General features: G+C 39.3%; 1 protein-coding gene across 2 annotated transcripts in view; it reads right to left on the reverse strand.

Annotated features, from left to right (window-relative positions):
* LOC5578806 (endoplasmic reticulum resident protein 44) overlaps positions 1-16,219 on the reverse strand; it is a 34,318-nt gene that overhangs the window by 17,064 nt on the left and 1,035 nt on the right. The gene's annotated exons all lie outside the window — the stretch shown is intronic.

The raw sequence follows: 16,219 nt of genomic DNA on the forward strand, positions 1-16,219 counted from the left end.
GTATCGCCTGGGAATCGCTATGGGTGTACTCTTCACTTATTCTTCAGTTCATGTTGCCCGCTAGTGAACTGGCAACCACTATCACTACTAGAAAACCTACCCGTCACTTGTATCGCTGTTGCGCCTGTACTATCCGCCACCTTATTGGTGTTGTTGGGTGGTACTTTTATCGCAACGTCGCACTTTGTTTCTGTTGTCGATTGCCACAACAGTTGCTGTGCGATGTCGCAGTGATTCAGGTTGATCTGCGTTACCTCCGATGCTGTTGGACTGCGATTGCCTTTTGGTACGCACGGTAATTGAAGCTGCTCGTCGAATGGGAGTTCCCTTCCTCCTATGAGCAGAACAAGCGCTTTGGTCGATTCTTGCGGTTTTGTTCTTCTTCTCCTTGGCATTAACGTCCCCACTGGGACAGAGCCGGCTACTCAGCTTAGTGTACTTATGAGCACTTCCACAGTTATTAACTGAGAGCTTTCTTTGCTAAAGTTGACATTTTCGCATTCGTATATCGTGTGGCAGGTACGATGATACTCTATGCCCAGGGAAGTCAAGGAAATTTCCATTACGAAAAGATTCTGGACCGACCGGGAATCGAACCCAGACACCTTCAGCATGGCTTTGCTTTGTAGCCGCGGGCTCTAACCACTCGGCTAAGGAAGGCCCCTTCTTGCGGTTTTGTCCGGACCATTATAGCTCGCCGCCGGGTGTCTGGAGTCCAGGCACTTGAAACATCGCATCGGTGGCCTATCTACTCGTTTGACGAGTCTCAGAGGAGATATCGACTAATCAATTATCATCTTGCCTTTCTCCACCAGTTTGATCGACGTGTCAACTGGTAGTAGTTGTCTCTTCCAGATATCTGCTTTCTGAGTAAGTGCTCTTACGTCCACCTCGTTCGCGAAAGATTTCGCGACTAGCTCCTGATGAGCCAAGCTCTTGATCGCTGGGTCACTCTTCAGCTCAAACAGCATCTCCCCTTTTTGGGTGCACCGCGGTCTAACTACATTTTCTCTGAGGTCCTTCAGGTTCGAATTGGCCTTAACTTTTCGAAGGATATTTGCGTACGTTGTTTGGACGCTTGCCTTAACAAGTATGACATCCCTCCACCTTCCCTTTCTGTTTCTTTTTTGTCTTTGACGTTAACGACGGTTAGCCATCCGTCATCGCTCCCGTCCTTTTCCGGCACACCTTTTCATTGTTCGTTGCGCTGCTTTTTTGGGTCTTCCTCTTCTCTTGGTGACTCTCTGTCTCGCTTCTTTGTAGGTTTTTCATCTCGGGGTCCTAAGCTTGGCAGCTGCTGCTTGCTCCGTAACCTTTTTTAGTGCCTTTTCGGCAAGCTCTGCTCTCATCACCAGCGTTTTTTGCTCGTTCATAGCAACGTTGACAGAGGATTTGATGTTCGTCAGCTTGCTCTTGATCGCGGTATGCACATTGTGCCGGTCCTTGTCGAACTGGATGAGTTCATCGACATTATTCTTCACCTCCGTCAACCTCGAGTTTTAAGGTTGTTGCCCCCTCGAGTAGCGTTGTTGCTCGAATTCGGTGTGTACACTGGACTCTGAATCCCTAATCATCCTTGTAGTCCTTGTGTCTCATATTGCTGCTCCGAGCTACTGCTATACGACGGTAGATTATCAGTGGTTAGCACCGGTGACCGTCGACTGACCCTGTTTCCACCAGATAAATTGGCGGGATTAGAACGTACTTGGAGGCCTGCCAAGGTTTTACCGGAACGGAGGCAACCGTACCATTAATCCACTCACCGTTTCAGGGAGGTCTCATCCATCCTTACTAAGAGTGTAGAATATGCTATGCTGCCAGTCTTCCATAATCAGAATCTCGCTGGCCTGGATCCTAATGCGCCTGGTGTTGCGCTAAAGTATTTTGAGTACGGTACGGGTCGCTTGTACGGAGACGTGCTTGCGGACCTGTGGGTTTTTGAAGGAGTTCAACAGAGCTCTTCAATGAACCCCAGCCACGTCCTAAGCAACCTCGCTTTGGGCTGACCGGTAAACCGGATCCAGGGCTCGATTAATCTAGTGACGAGGGAACAAGTCTCTAGCTCCCACCTCAGACTCGCTTTATGGGTTTGGTAATAGGGGTGAGTGTCGTCAAAGCACTCCGAACATACTGCCTGTCCTCTTTGTCGATGATGGCTCTTATCGTCCTTTCCTTGTATCCGTAAATTCTTACCGTCTCGAAAATATATCCCAGGTATTTCTACTAAGGTCTTTCCGTCTGCGCTGAGGGGTAGGGTCTGCACTCGGTGGACCATGCATTGCCATCTTATGCTGGAATGAATGATTCGATGTGTAGAGGATGACTCGCTGGGTGTTGGTAGGCTTCCTATTGATTGCGAAGTTGAACAATGAACTTTATTGCCTAATGGCAAGTAGATACAAAAACGGTAGTTTTCCCTACTTCTAGGTAGATCCTTCCGCTTGTTAACGCTGAAAATGTCGTCGACGTATCTCCACCAATTATCCGGTAATATTCCTGTTTCTTTAAATTTTCTTCAAGATTTGCCATGAGTAGCTCGGATAAAAACGTTGAGAGAGAATTTTCCATGGGGGCTTCTTTCGTCTGCTTGTAGAAGTTTCCTCGAAATTGTAAGAAATTCGCGTGCATGTACAATCTTGCCATGTATGTCCTGACCTTTCCTATCCATGCTGCATTCCATTGGCGTAATAACCAGTCCTCGAGAAGATTTAAGGAATCCTCTACTGGAACGCAGGAGAAAAGAGCCGCTAGGTCGAAACAAACCGTCAATTCTTCATCCTGGATGATTCCTGACCGTAATAGTTTCTGAGAGAACTTCAGTGTAATTTTACTGACTTAGTGCGGAAGGGATTCGGCATACTCCGGAAATCCTTTACTAACCATTTCGCCAGATTATGGGTGGGAGATCCGTCTGTCGAAATGATTTCTCGCCTTTCTTTTCCTGGTCTGTGAATTTTCGGAAGTCCTTTGAAACGCGGCAGAACGGGATTTGTCTCTTTCAAACGAGCCTCGCCAATGATCGCTTCGCAGTCCTTCGGGGTTTAGTCCGGGTAGTGGATCCATTCTCAAATATCGGTAGAGGCCTTTGTTTATCTTCAACAACTTCAAACAAGTCCTCAATTTGTAAGTACCTAAATTTCAACATCCCTAGTGATCCCATACATGCTACCATGTACTTTGTTTATATAGAATTTTTCGTCATCTGTTCATGGATTCGTAGGTCGTGTTCGACTCAGTGACGAAAATCTAGCTGTGGCAGGTAATATCTTTACATGAACTTGGAAAGCTGATTAAGCTGATAAATTCCAATCAAGTGTAACAATTGCATACGAGGTGGGAATATCGGTTTCACGGGGATGTGGTTGAAGGGCCTAGGAACACTTGTCACCTGTGGAAATGATGTTTCTCGTGTATCAAAAACACGTGTTCTTGCTGCGAAAGTGAATCAGTTTTCAATAATAATGCAATGAGAGCAACGAATGAAACATAATTGTCGATTTGCCCTGAACACACCGCTGATCATTGGCTCTCTAAACACATTGATTTAAGGACAGAAGCGATGACTATTATATGAATAAAATACGGCATACTTGAGTAAGATGGTCATTTAGTGCGAATGTCGGAAGAAGAAGATGCAACGAAGGTGGAGGTCAGCGGCTCCGTGGAAGACTTCCGCGTATGTTCATTCTGATATTGACGCAAGTGCACCAGAGCAACCAAAATATCCCGGATTTAACCCGTATGGGCCTGAGTGAAACCAAAAATTCTAAAACCCTCACTGCTCAGCGAATTCTTAATGGATTTTAATGATGTTTTGTCAGTATACTGGCACACATATCTAGTTTCTAGAGGAACGCGGAAATATTGCGGTGCTCGGAGTTATTCCGGTGGATCACTGGATCAGGTCGGGTGAGAAGGGTACTCTGCGTTTGTGCCCCTGGAGGTAAGCAAATTTCAAGTCACAGAAAATTTCCGGAATCTGTTATAATGTGGCCACTACATGACGGAATTTTAAGAAAATTGCATCAGTGGCGATTCCCTAACCTCAAATCTACCTGTTCCACGATTACAAATTCTGGATTATCAGCAACAAATTTGCATCTAACAAATAGAGCTTTGTTAGAAAGGAAGATTACAAAAATTCACTTTGTGTTTTATAAACTAAATTTGCCGAATTATCCATTTTTAGATTCGTAGAACAGGTAAAAAGTGAGGTTACGAGTCGCCTCTGCATCAGTGTAAACCTTTTGAGAAGCGATTGAATTGGATAACTATGAGTTTTGCATTTGATAAATCCTACAAATGACCATTTTCGGATCCCGGGACGCCTCAAACTTACAACAAAATGGCCAATTTATATCTGAACATCTGTGCCAAGCTTATGGGAACGCATTTTAAGTTACAATTATGTTTGATTTATACTTTTCGAGAATTGAAACGATTTAGTATCCAATAAATCCATAGCCGGTTCTTCCGGGCATTACATCCGATTGGTCACATCCGATATATTTTAAAGGGGAAAAACTCTTAATTTATAATGTTGAATATCAGATCTAAATGATTTACGCAAATTAAAATGATTGTCATTGCAAATAAATAAAGGTAACTTGGCATGTACCAAAAATTAGCCCTTTTTACCCGACTTGACCCAGTAACCCACCAGAATAACTCCGGTCACATGAATATTTCCGAGTTCCTCTGGTCACTTTTAGAAACTAGACATGTGGGCCAGTGAACTGTCAAAAAATCATTTGAATCCGATAAGAATTCTCTGAGCGGTGAAGGTTTCAGTATTTTTGCTTTCACTCAGTCCTATATGGGTTGGGTTAAACAAACGGTTGATACGTGCTGTACTGATCATAAATTTAATCACAATCAGCGATTAAAAATGTTGATTAATTTACTGTAAACAAGTACATAAGTTTTTTATGTACGATTTATCGTTAATCATGAGTAATATTCATCATAACCAAAATAGGTTATAATTTGCTGCACAGTTCAAAACGTGCAAAAAGTGCATACTTTTGTGCATTTAATCATTAGCCAATGAATGGTCGATCAGTCATCTATGATTCATCATAAAAACAGCGAAAATTTTATTGTTTATATGACTTTTTGATGTGATAAAAAGCTGATATTTGACAATTCAACTAAACTAGCTTTGTTTTTTAACAAAAAAAACACACATTTTTTTTTAAATATACGTTTTATTCGAAAGTCCTATCTACTGGTACATTCATAACCATTGGTATCGGTTTAATGAAGTTAAATCGTGCTTAGTATCACCAGTATTGGTACATTTACCCTATACAATATTATGTGATCCTGCTCATCACTGCGAATGCTTCGCTGCTCAAAACTGGATGACCTTTCTCGGTGAAAGTGGGTAGTGTTGGTAACAAGCGCCAATGCATGGGAATCACAGATGAAGAGAAACTATTCAAACAATAAACACAGTCGTTCACATTCATATTTTCGTGGAACAAATATCAATGGCAGATATGATCGTATTATAAGCTATACCATTATCGCAGATATGTAACGTTATGTTATGAATCCACATATGGTCATTATTGTTATGTGAGCCAGTGAGGTGCGATTTGTAGGTGGTTGGTAGTTGCAAGCAACTTCCACTTATCGAGTCACGCTCGACGACGTCACGTTGATTAGCGTATTGTACCAAGAACAATAATCCACTCTTGTGATAAGCTCGCTGTTCAGAAATCAGGAAGTTAGGTACCGTTGAATATTCAAACTAGAACGCGTAACACTTGCCAAACGCCCACCGATCGACTTAATGACGACATAATGCAGTTTTGATCTGTGTCGCCGCGTCCAATCGGAAGATCTTCAAGCTAAATGGCACTTACTCTGGAAACGATATATCATCAATCTAACAGAGTCAATTCTTCATCCTGGATGATTCCTGACCGTAATAGTTTCTGAGAGAACTTCAGTGTAATTTTACTGACTTAGTGCGGAAGGGATTCGGCATACTCCGGAAATCCTTTACTAACCATTTCGCCAGATTATGGGTGGGAGATCCGTCTGTCGAAATGATTTCTCGCCTTTCTTTTCCTGGTCTGTGAATTTTCGGAAGTCCTTTGAAACGCGGCAGAACGGGATTTGTCTCTTTCAAACGAGCCTCGCCAATGATCGCTTCGCAGTCCTTCGGGGTTTAGTCCGGGTAGTGGATCCATTCTCAAATATCGGTAGAGGCCTTTGTTTATCTTCAACAACTTCAAACAAGTCCTCAATTTGTAAGTACCTAAATTTCAACATCCCTAGTGATCCCATACATGCTACCATGTACTTTGTTTATATAGAATTTTTCGTCATCTGTTCATGGATTCGTAGGTCGTGTTCGACTCAGTGACGAAAATCTAGCTGTGGCAGGTAATATCTTTACATGAACTTGGAAAGCTGATTAAGCTGATAAATTCCAATCAAGTGTAACAATTGCATACGAGGTGGGAATATCGGTTTCACGGGGATGTGGTTGAAGGGCCTAGGAACACTTGTCACCTGTGGAAATGATGTTTCTCGTGTATCAAAAACACGTGTTCTTGCTGCGAAAGTGAATCAGTTTTCAATAATAATGCAATGAGAGCAACGAATGAAACATAATTGTCGATTTGCCCTGAACACACCGCTGATCATTGGCTCTCTAAACACATTGATTTAAGGACAGAAGCGATGACTATTATATGAATAAAATACGGCATACTTGAGTAAGATGGTCATTTAGTGCGAATGTCGGAAGAAGAAGATGCAACGAAGGTGGAGGTCAGCGGCTCCGTGGAAGACTTCCGCGTATGTTCATTCTGATATTGACGCAAGTGCACCAGAGCAACCAAAATATCCCGGATTTAACCCGTATGGGCCTGAGTGAAACCAAAAATTCTAAAACCCTCACTGCTCAGCGAATTCTTAATGGATTTTAATGATGTTTTGTCAGTATACTGGCACACATATCTAGTTTCTAGAGGAACGCGGAAATATTGCGGTGCTCGGAGTTATTCCGGTGGATCACTGGATCAGGTCGGGTGAGAAGGGTACTCTGCGTTTGTGCCCCTGGAGGTAAGCAAATTTCAAGTCACAGAAAATTTCCGGAATCTGTTATAATGTGGCCACTACATGACGGAATTTTAAGAAAATTGCATCAGTGGCGATTCCCTAACCTCAAATCTACCTGTTCCACGATTACAAATTCTGGATTATCAGCAACAAATTTGCATCTAACAAATAGAGCTTTGTTAGAAAGGAAGATTACAAAAATTCACTTTGTGTTTTATAAACTAAATTTGCCGAATTATCCATTTTTAGATTCGTAGAACAGGTAAAAAGTGAGGTTACGAGTCGCCTCTGCATCAGTGTAAACCTTTTGAGAAGCGATTGAATTGGATAACTATGAGTTTTGCATTTGATAAATCCTACAAATGACCATTTTCGGATCCCGGGACGCCTCAAACTTACAACAAAATGGCCAATTTATATCTGAACATCTGTGCCAAGCTTATGGGAACGCATTTTAAGTTACAATTATGTTTGATTTATACTTTTCGAGAATTGAAACGATTTAGTATCCAATAAATCCATAGCCGGTTCTTCCGGGCATTACATCCGATTGGTCACATCCGATATATTTTAAAGGGGAAAAACTCTTAATTTATAATGTTGAATATCAGATCTAAATGATTTACGCAAATTAAAATGATTGTCATTGCAAATAAATAAAGGTAACTTGGCATGTACCAAAAATTAGCCCTTTTTACCCGACTTGACCCAGTAACCCACCAGAATAACTCCGGTCACATGAATATTTCCGAGTTCCTCTGGTCACTTTTAGAAACTAGACATGTGGGCCAGTGAACTGTCAAAAAATCATTTGAATCCGATAAGAATTCTCTGAGCGGTGAAGGTTTCAGTATTTTTGCTTTCACTCAGTCCTATACGGGTTGGGTTAAACAAACGGTTGATACGTGCTGTACTGATCATAAATTTAATCACAATCAGCGATTAAAAATGTTGATTAATTTACTGTAAACAAGTACATAAGTTTTTTATGTACGATTTATCGTTAATCATGAGTAATATTCATCATAACCAAAATAGGTTATAATTTGCTGCACAGTTCAAAACGTGCAAAAAGTGCATACTTTTGTGCATTTAATCATTAGCCAATGAATGGTCGATCAGTCATCTATGATTCATCATAAAAACAGCGAAAATTTTATTGTTTATATGACTTTTTGATGTGATAAAAAGCTGATATTTGACAATTCAACTAAACTAGCTTTGTTTTTTAACAAAAAAAACACACATTTTTTTTTAAATATACGTTTTATTCGAAAGTCCTATCTACTGGTACATTCATAACCATTGGTATCGGTTTAATGAAGTTAAATCGTGCTTAGTATCACCAGTATTGGTACATTTACCCTATACAATATTATGTGATCCTGCTCATCACTGCGAATGCTTCGCTGCTCAAAACTGGATGACCTTTCTCGGTGAAAGTGGGTAGTGTTGGTAACAAGCGCCAATGCATGGGAATCACAGATGAAGAGAAACTATTCAAACCACCATTATCGCAGATATGTAACGTTATGTTATGAATCCACATATGGTCATTATTGTTATGTGAGCCAGTGAGGTGCGATTTGTAGGTGGTTGGTAGTTGCAAGCAACTTCCACTTATCGAGTCACGCTCGACGACGTCACGTTGATTAGCGTATTGTACCAAGAACAATAATCCACTCTTGTGATAAGCTCGCTGTTCAGAAATCAGGAAGTTAGGTACCGTTGAATATTCAAACTAGAACGCGTAACACTTGCCAAACGCCCACCGATCGACTTAATGACGACATAATGCAGTTTTGATCTGTGTCGCCGCGTCCAATCGGAAGATCTTCAAGCTAAATGGCACTTACTCTGGAAACGATATATCATCAATCTAACAGAGTCAAACAATTAATGTGGACGACCAAAGATAACAAAGAGCACGTAGCATTCCTGTACCCATCTTCGTACGGTGACAGACAACGCTTCCGGTGGTGGAGTGGAGCTGGTTTTTATCTTTCGCTACGCATCGCCAAAGTCGTGTCGCGGCGCGGCCCAGATAGTGCAGGGTTGGTAGCGACTGCGTGTCTTACATAAATCCTTTATTAGTAACATTTCAATCATTACCTTAAGGCGAAGTAGGCCGTCATTGAAATTTGTACGCGTTGTTAATGATTGTTGCTAACTCATCTCACGATTTCGATTCAAAGAAAATCAGTTGGTTCTGCACTGACACAGCTGAAAAAGTATCAGCATACTTTATGCAAGTTAGCGCGTACAGTGATACTTTTTCAAGTCAATATAAACTATCAAGACTAATTTTTAACACTTTGAAATGCAAGCTGAAAAGTCATCATTGTTGCCAAAACGAATGACGGGCTACTTAGCCTTAACCTGAATATATAAAGCACTTGTCGTCAATAGATGATTGCAACGATTTTTGTCAAATTTGTTGATAATTTTATTCGACGTTTGCTGCAATGGTTTAAAATTGGATATACTATAAGTAATTCATTGGTACTATACCAGGGAATGAGCTTCAGAATCATCTTCAAAATTGTATTTAGAATCCGATGTAGAGCTTTTTTCTTGGTATTACAACATCTAACCCATATTGGCACACCACACAACATGGCCGGCCTGAAAATTTATTTGAAAATCAGAAGCGTGTTCTTAAGGCAAAGAGTCGATTTTCTGTTAATAAGTGATACAGAAATTTTACATATTTGTTACATTTGGATTTAAGGACCTCAATGTGATGTTTTAAAAATTTAATGCTTATCAATCATGAGTCATAGATTAGAATCCCTCTCTACGTGACAACATGTCTACCTGAAGGTTTCAAATAAAGAGCTTTTGGTTTATGTGGAAATATTATTAGTTAAGTTTTGGAAGCATTAGGAGAAATCTTCTATTTTTGCAAGTATGAAGAAAAAATATCCAAACTTTTTTGCAATCTACTACAGATGACACGCAAGCTTCGGCCTTTGGCGGAGAGGCATGTGCCATCCGCAAACAAGGATTTTTGATATCCCTGAGGTAACTCAGGTAAGTCAGATGTAAAAATATTGTATAATATTGGTCCCAAAATGATGCCTTAAGGAACGCCAGCTCTTACAGATCGTGAGTTCTGATAATTAATCTGAAGTGTACGATTTGACAGATAACTTTGAATTATTCTAACAATGTATGTTGGAAAATTGAAGTTTTTTAATTTTACGATCAAACCTTCATACCAAACACTGTCGAATGCTTTTACTATGCCTAGAAGAGCAAGACAACTATAATAGCCTTCAGATTTGTAAGAACGGATCGCATTTGTTGATGAGTAGTCGAATGTCCATGGCGGAATCCGAACTGTTGATTGGCAAAAATTAAATTTTCGTTGATGTGGGCCATCATTCTGTTCAAAATAACCTTTTCAAAAAGTTTACTGATGGAGGAAAGCAAACTGATTGGACGACAGCTAGAAGCTTCTGCAGGATTTTTGTCTGGTTTTAAAATTGGAACAACCTTAGCATTTTTCCACTTGTCAGGAAAATATGCTAATTGAAAACATTTGTTGAATATATAAACAAAAAGCTACTTTCTAGAAGTTTATTGATGAGGATGTAGAAAATTCCATCATCGCCAGGAGCTTTCATATTTTTGAATTTTTTAATAATAGTTCTTACTTTTTCCAAATCTGTCTCCCAGGCATTTTCGAAAACGTTCTCTTGATTGAGAATATTTTCGAAGTCTTGAGTAACTTGATTTTCAATTGGACTAGTAAGTCCTAAATTAAAATTGTACGCGCTTTCAAACTGCATAGCAAGTTTTTGAGCTTTTTTGAAATTAGTTAGTAATAATTTGATTTCCTCTTTCAATGCCGGTATTGGCTTCTGAGTTTTTTTTTCAAAATTTTAGATAATTTCCAAAAGGGCTTAGAGCCAGGGTCCAATTGAGAAACCTTATTTCCAAAATTTTTGTTTCTTAATTGTGCAAAACGTTTCTTGATTTCATTCTGCAAATCCTGCCATATAATTCTCATAGCAGGATCGCGAGTGCGTTGAAATTGCCTTCTCCTCACGTTTTTAAGACGGATCAAGAGATTAAGATCATCGTCTATAATCACGGATTCAAATTTTACTTCACATTTTTTAAGCATTGCTATCCTGGCTTCAACAATGGAATTTGTTGAAGTTTCAAGAGCATTGTCAATATCAAGTTTTGTTTGTAAAGAAATGTTAACATCAAGATTAGAGTCAATATATGTTTCATATATATTCCTGTCGGCTCGAAAATAATTAAAAGTGGAGCTGATAGGATTGAGAGTCGCTTCATGGGATATTTGAAATGTAACAGGGAAATGATCAGAATCAAAAGCAGCATGAGAAATCAGTTGGCTACAAAGGTGACTAAAGTCGGTTAAGACCAAATCTATCGTAGATAGGTTTCTAGAAGAGGAAAAACATGTAGAGCTATCAGGGTAGGGTATTTAATTGAGATGTATCTTTAAGGAATTACTTCGGGAATTATTCCATGGCCGATGTTTGGCTTTACAGTCACCAATGACAAAAAAAATGACTCAATTTTCGCAAGTTTGGAGCAATTTAACTTGCTGCCCAGAGCATTGAAAAGGCAAATAGGCAGCTATAAAAGTATATTTACCAAGCTGTGTTTCAACAGAAACACCTAAAATTTCCAAAACTTTAGTTTCAAATGACGAAAACACTTGATGTTTTATAAGCCTACGAATGGTGATTGCAACTCCCCCACATGCTTCTTCAAGTCGATCATTACGATAAACAAATAAGTTAGGATCTCTCTTGAGTTTGGATCCAGGTTTTAAATATGGTTCAGTTATAACTGCAATATGTACGTTATTAGCTGTAAGAAAATTAAACAGCTCGTCCTCTTTACCATTCAGAGAACGAGCACTCCAATTTAAAATATTTAAATTATTATTTATTGGATCCTTTAGAAAAACGTAATCCAATAACAGTTTGATTAGTAAATTTTACACCAACTTGGACTTGTTTCACAAGTGTCGGATTGTTTCACGGTCTTCGGCAATATACTTCATCGTAAAAATACCTATCGAGGTATGTGTTCAGAATTTTTATAGAGGTAAATGGGCGACCTATGGCGATTTTTCTTTGCAAAAGTAAGTTTTCCCATAGTTAATCCCATGCAAACTTTGAACGGCTGGCGCTAAAATATAGTTTCTCCGATCGAGCTGAAATCTTGCACAGTTGGTATGGGACCTAACTGCAATCCAAAAAGTGGATTGGAGCAAGAATCGAAATTTTGTCCCACACTAATGAGCATGATTATAATCTTCCTGGTGGGTATGATTCTTAATCAAGCGATCTTTAACTGAAAAATGAGCATTGTTCGATACTCTACCAGGGGAATTCCGGAAACGACCGTTATCGTAACGGACATTACCGTTCATCAGCCTGGCACGAGCCTCGACGAAACGCCTACGCGAAGGGCAACCCCAAAAATTAGACTTATGATACTGCCGTGAATCGCAAGTCAGTCCCATCTGTAAAAAGTAGGCATTGAGAAAATGGGGTGTGAAGTTATCAAACTCGTTTTCCATACAAATATTCAAAAAATTCCAGAGGATTGGAACATGTTCAAATCTCAATGAAACTTTCACAATTTTCTTTTCACAACGATATCTTTCCGAGAAAAATATAAAAATGATCAGAAAACGGTTCATTTTTTGTGTTACACGGTGCGGAAATATGTAGTGGGACTGATATGCGGTTACTTTTCATAATGGGACAATTTGACTTGCTGTTTTTTCCTACTTTTTCCGAACAAATCTTATTATCTCATTAAGGCAGCTGAAAGAGTATTGGAAGATATGTTGAAAACTGAACTCAACTCAATTTTGACAAAAATGCAGATGGGACTGACTTGCGATTCACGGCAGGATAGCCCCCGCAATTGGCGCATATGAATTTATCGGTATCTTCCTTCACTGGACAGACGTCCTTAGCGTGAGAAGAACCTCCGCAAATCATGCATTTTCCATGCGGCAATTTTTTATACCATGACCCCACTTTTGACACCGACGGCACTGAGTGGGGTTCTGGTAATTTCCTCCAGGTTTCTGGAAATGTTCCCATGTCACACGGACATCGAACATAAGTATAGCCTTTTCTAAAGCTTTAATATTCTTGAGAAAGCCCTTTCCGAACAATGCCAGATTGGGTTCTCTTTTTCATAATGATTACTTGGACTGGGGAAAATCCAAGTAAATCATTTATTCCTTTTTGGATCTCTTCAGGTGACTTATAGTCACTTGAGAGACCTTTCAAGACAACTTTGAACAAACGTTCAGTTTTGTCGTCATTTCTTTGCTATTTGAAAGGAGACCTTGATTCCCCTAATGGAGTTCGAGATCTCCTGCCTAAATCCTCCATATTCGGAACAACTGACCACGATAGGCGGCACTCTTTGCTTCTTCACTTGAATCAAAAAGCCTGGGCTAGAGACTGCTTCGATTTGATGTTCGGAAAATTTGCCTAGAGCATGCTCCTTTCGATGCAATTATCAACATTATCCATTTCACCCTTGGAAGACAGTTTGCATTCCGGAGAAACGATCCTTTCTTCCATTCTTGCCACGTTTAGTGACAGTTTTAAATCCCACTTTTTTGGAAAGAAGTTCTGAATTCAGAGATTCACCCTTCCTTTTGTTTGTAGTTGCAACCATGTTTAGTGAATAAACGAAAGAACGTCTCCTAAGAGGTTTTTTTTTCCAATACGGTGTCCAAGAAGGATTACCACCGCTAGCTTTCGCCAACGGGTCCAACGAAAAATCGAAGGCACGGGTCCAAACAAGGATCTAAAGGGATCAATAGCAGAAAAAATAGTACTGAAAAGTACTGTTTTAGTAGCACTGAAAAGTACCGTTTTTAATTTTAGCACTGAAAAGTACTGTTTTATTGCTTTAGATAATTTTTAAGAAAACTTCCAAGAGCAGAGAGAATTCGTGCTCGCACAGCACGGAGGTACGATGCGCACTGATTGATTAATTATTAGTGTACAATAGTAGTTGTTGAAAAAAGTCGTGGAAGAAAACAGTATCAAAAGTTAATTTTCCAGTGATTCATTTCCATTGAATTTTTAAATGTAATTTCTGGAATAATTTCTATCAAAATTAGTATTTGTTTTTGAAATTCTGACAAACATTTTTGTTGTTATTACTAAGCGTCTCTGGATTATCTTCCGGAGGAGCTTTTATGAGGTTTCTTCAGAAGGCAGGATAAGATTCCTTCTATACTCATAGATTACTGCAGACAGTTCACTAGTAACTTATTCAGCAAGTCTGTCAGATATTGGTCCTGGTTTCCGCCAAATTTGTTCAAATATTTCAGCCAGAAAATTTAGCCCACAGCCGCTTCCTAAGTTTTGCTATAAAGGTTCCGAAACAATTTTTTTAATTTTCCTTTGGTAATGTGTACGAAAAATTCATCTGTGTCCTTCCAGGATTCCCTATCTTTCTTGACGCATTGATTTCCAAATCTTACTATACAGTACTGACCCGATTTTGTCAGCCCCCGATTTTGTCTGCCCCCGATTTTGTCAGCTTTTTGACCCGATTTTGTCAGCCTATTTAAAATTTTTCAAAAAATTGTGATCTTCATGTTTTACCACGTTTACATTAAAGTTAATGATGATGTTTGATGTCATGCACGCATGGGCGTAGCCAGAGGAGGCAATGGCAATGCCTTTTATTAAAAGTGAAGAAAATCGATATTACCAATATAAGGGAAGGGAGAGCCCCTGATAAAAAAAAATCTGGCTACGTCCATGTCCATTGCTCTCTTAAAAGTCCATGTAACCATGTAACACGTTAAAATTTAAAAAAACAGGAACAAAATAAAATGACCCGATTTTGTCAGGTTCCCCATTTTGTCAGCCTAAAATTCATCGAGGGGCTGACAAAATCGGGTCCTTACTGTACTTCGCTTTATAACAACAAATTTCTATTTCTTTCTGTTTGTGTTTGATAATCTGGCCCAGCTTCAAATTCCATCATCAAGATCATGGAAATAGTGACTTGAGTGAATTTCTGTTGTAAATAGTGACTTTTTAGTGGTTAGTGAACTGCTACCAGCCCTGTACAAGTAACAGAATGGACAAAATTTGATGTCGAAATTTTCATACAATTCTTGAAATTTTGGACGAAAGCGTGAAATTGTACAATGCACTCAATTAGGACACTTTGCGATACTGGCGTGAAACCTCAAATGAACTTTTAAAGAAATGATGGAAAACTTTCTAGTGAAAGTACTGGAGGAACTTCATGACCAATCCCTGGTCAATTTTATTGAGGAATTCCTGGAAAAGCTCTTTATAGATTTCCTCGAGTAATCCCTGGAAAACTTTTGTAGTAATTGCTGCGAGAAATTCAAGAAACACTAATGGAACTGACAGGAAGAATTCAAATAATTCGGTTTGAGAACTCTTGTAGTGATTCCCGGAAACATCCCTAAGTGTATTTCTCCGAAAAGCCTGGAATAAACCTTAGTGAATTTTCTTGGAAGAGCTCCTGTATGAATTTTTGGAAGATCTCCTAGTGAAATTACTGGAGAAATGAATAAGTGGAAAAAATGTGGAGGATGCCGGGCTAGACTCTAGCAAAATGATCAAAGTAAATTCTGTGGAAATTACTGGGGATAGTAGCGTCGAAGTGCTAAAGGGTTTTCTGGAAGAAAATTCCAATAAGCATCGGCTAAAAATTACTGGATTGATTTTTGGAGAATTGATATACTGCCCATAAACGCATACATGACCCATGTGATTAGGAAATCCAGCAAACATGGGACTGACATGCGTTTATGGGCAGTATTGGAGTCTCTAGAGGGATTTCAGGAAATTCGAGAAAAAAAAAACCTTAGAAGACATCACTAGAAACAATTCCTGAAGCTTTTTTTTTTCATCTCACAAATTTAGAAATAGTCTCTGAAGGTTTTTTTCAGGAGCCTTTAAAATTTAGCACCAAGATTCAGTGAAAGCAGAGTTAGTGATTGTAGAGATCATTCTGGTTAAAATAGAGACTTTAATGGAAGATCTATTGAAAATAGGGACTTTTAAGAGATTTGCATTAAGGCGACAATAAACCATACTTCAAATTTTCAGGAGCATAAATCTAG

Source organism: Aedes aegypti, chromosome 1 (genome assembly GCF_002204515.2).
Source record: "Aedes aegypti strain LVP_AGWG chromosome 1, AaegL5.0 Primary Assembly, whole genome shotgun sequence".
Taxonomy (NCBI): domain Eukaryota; kingdom Metazoa; phylum Arthropoda; class Insecta; order Diptera; family Culicidae; genus Aedes; species Aedes aegypti.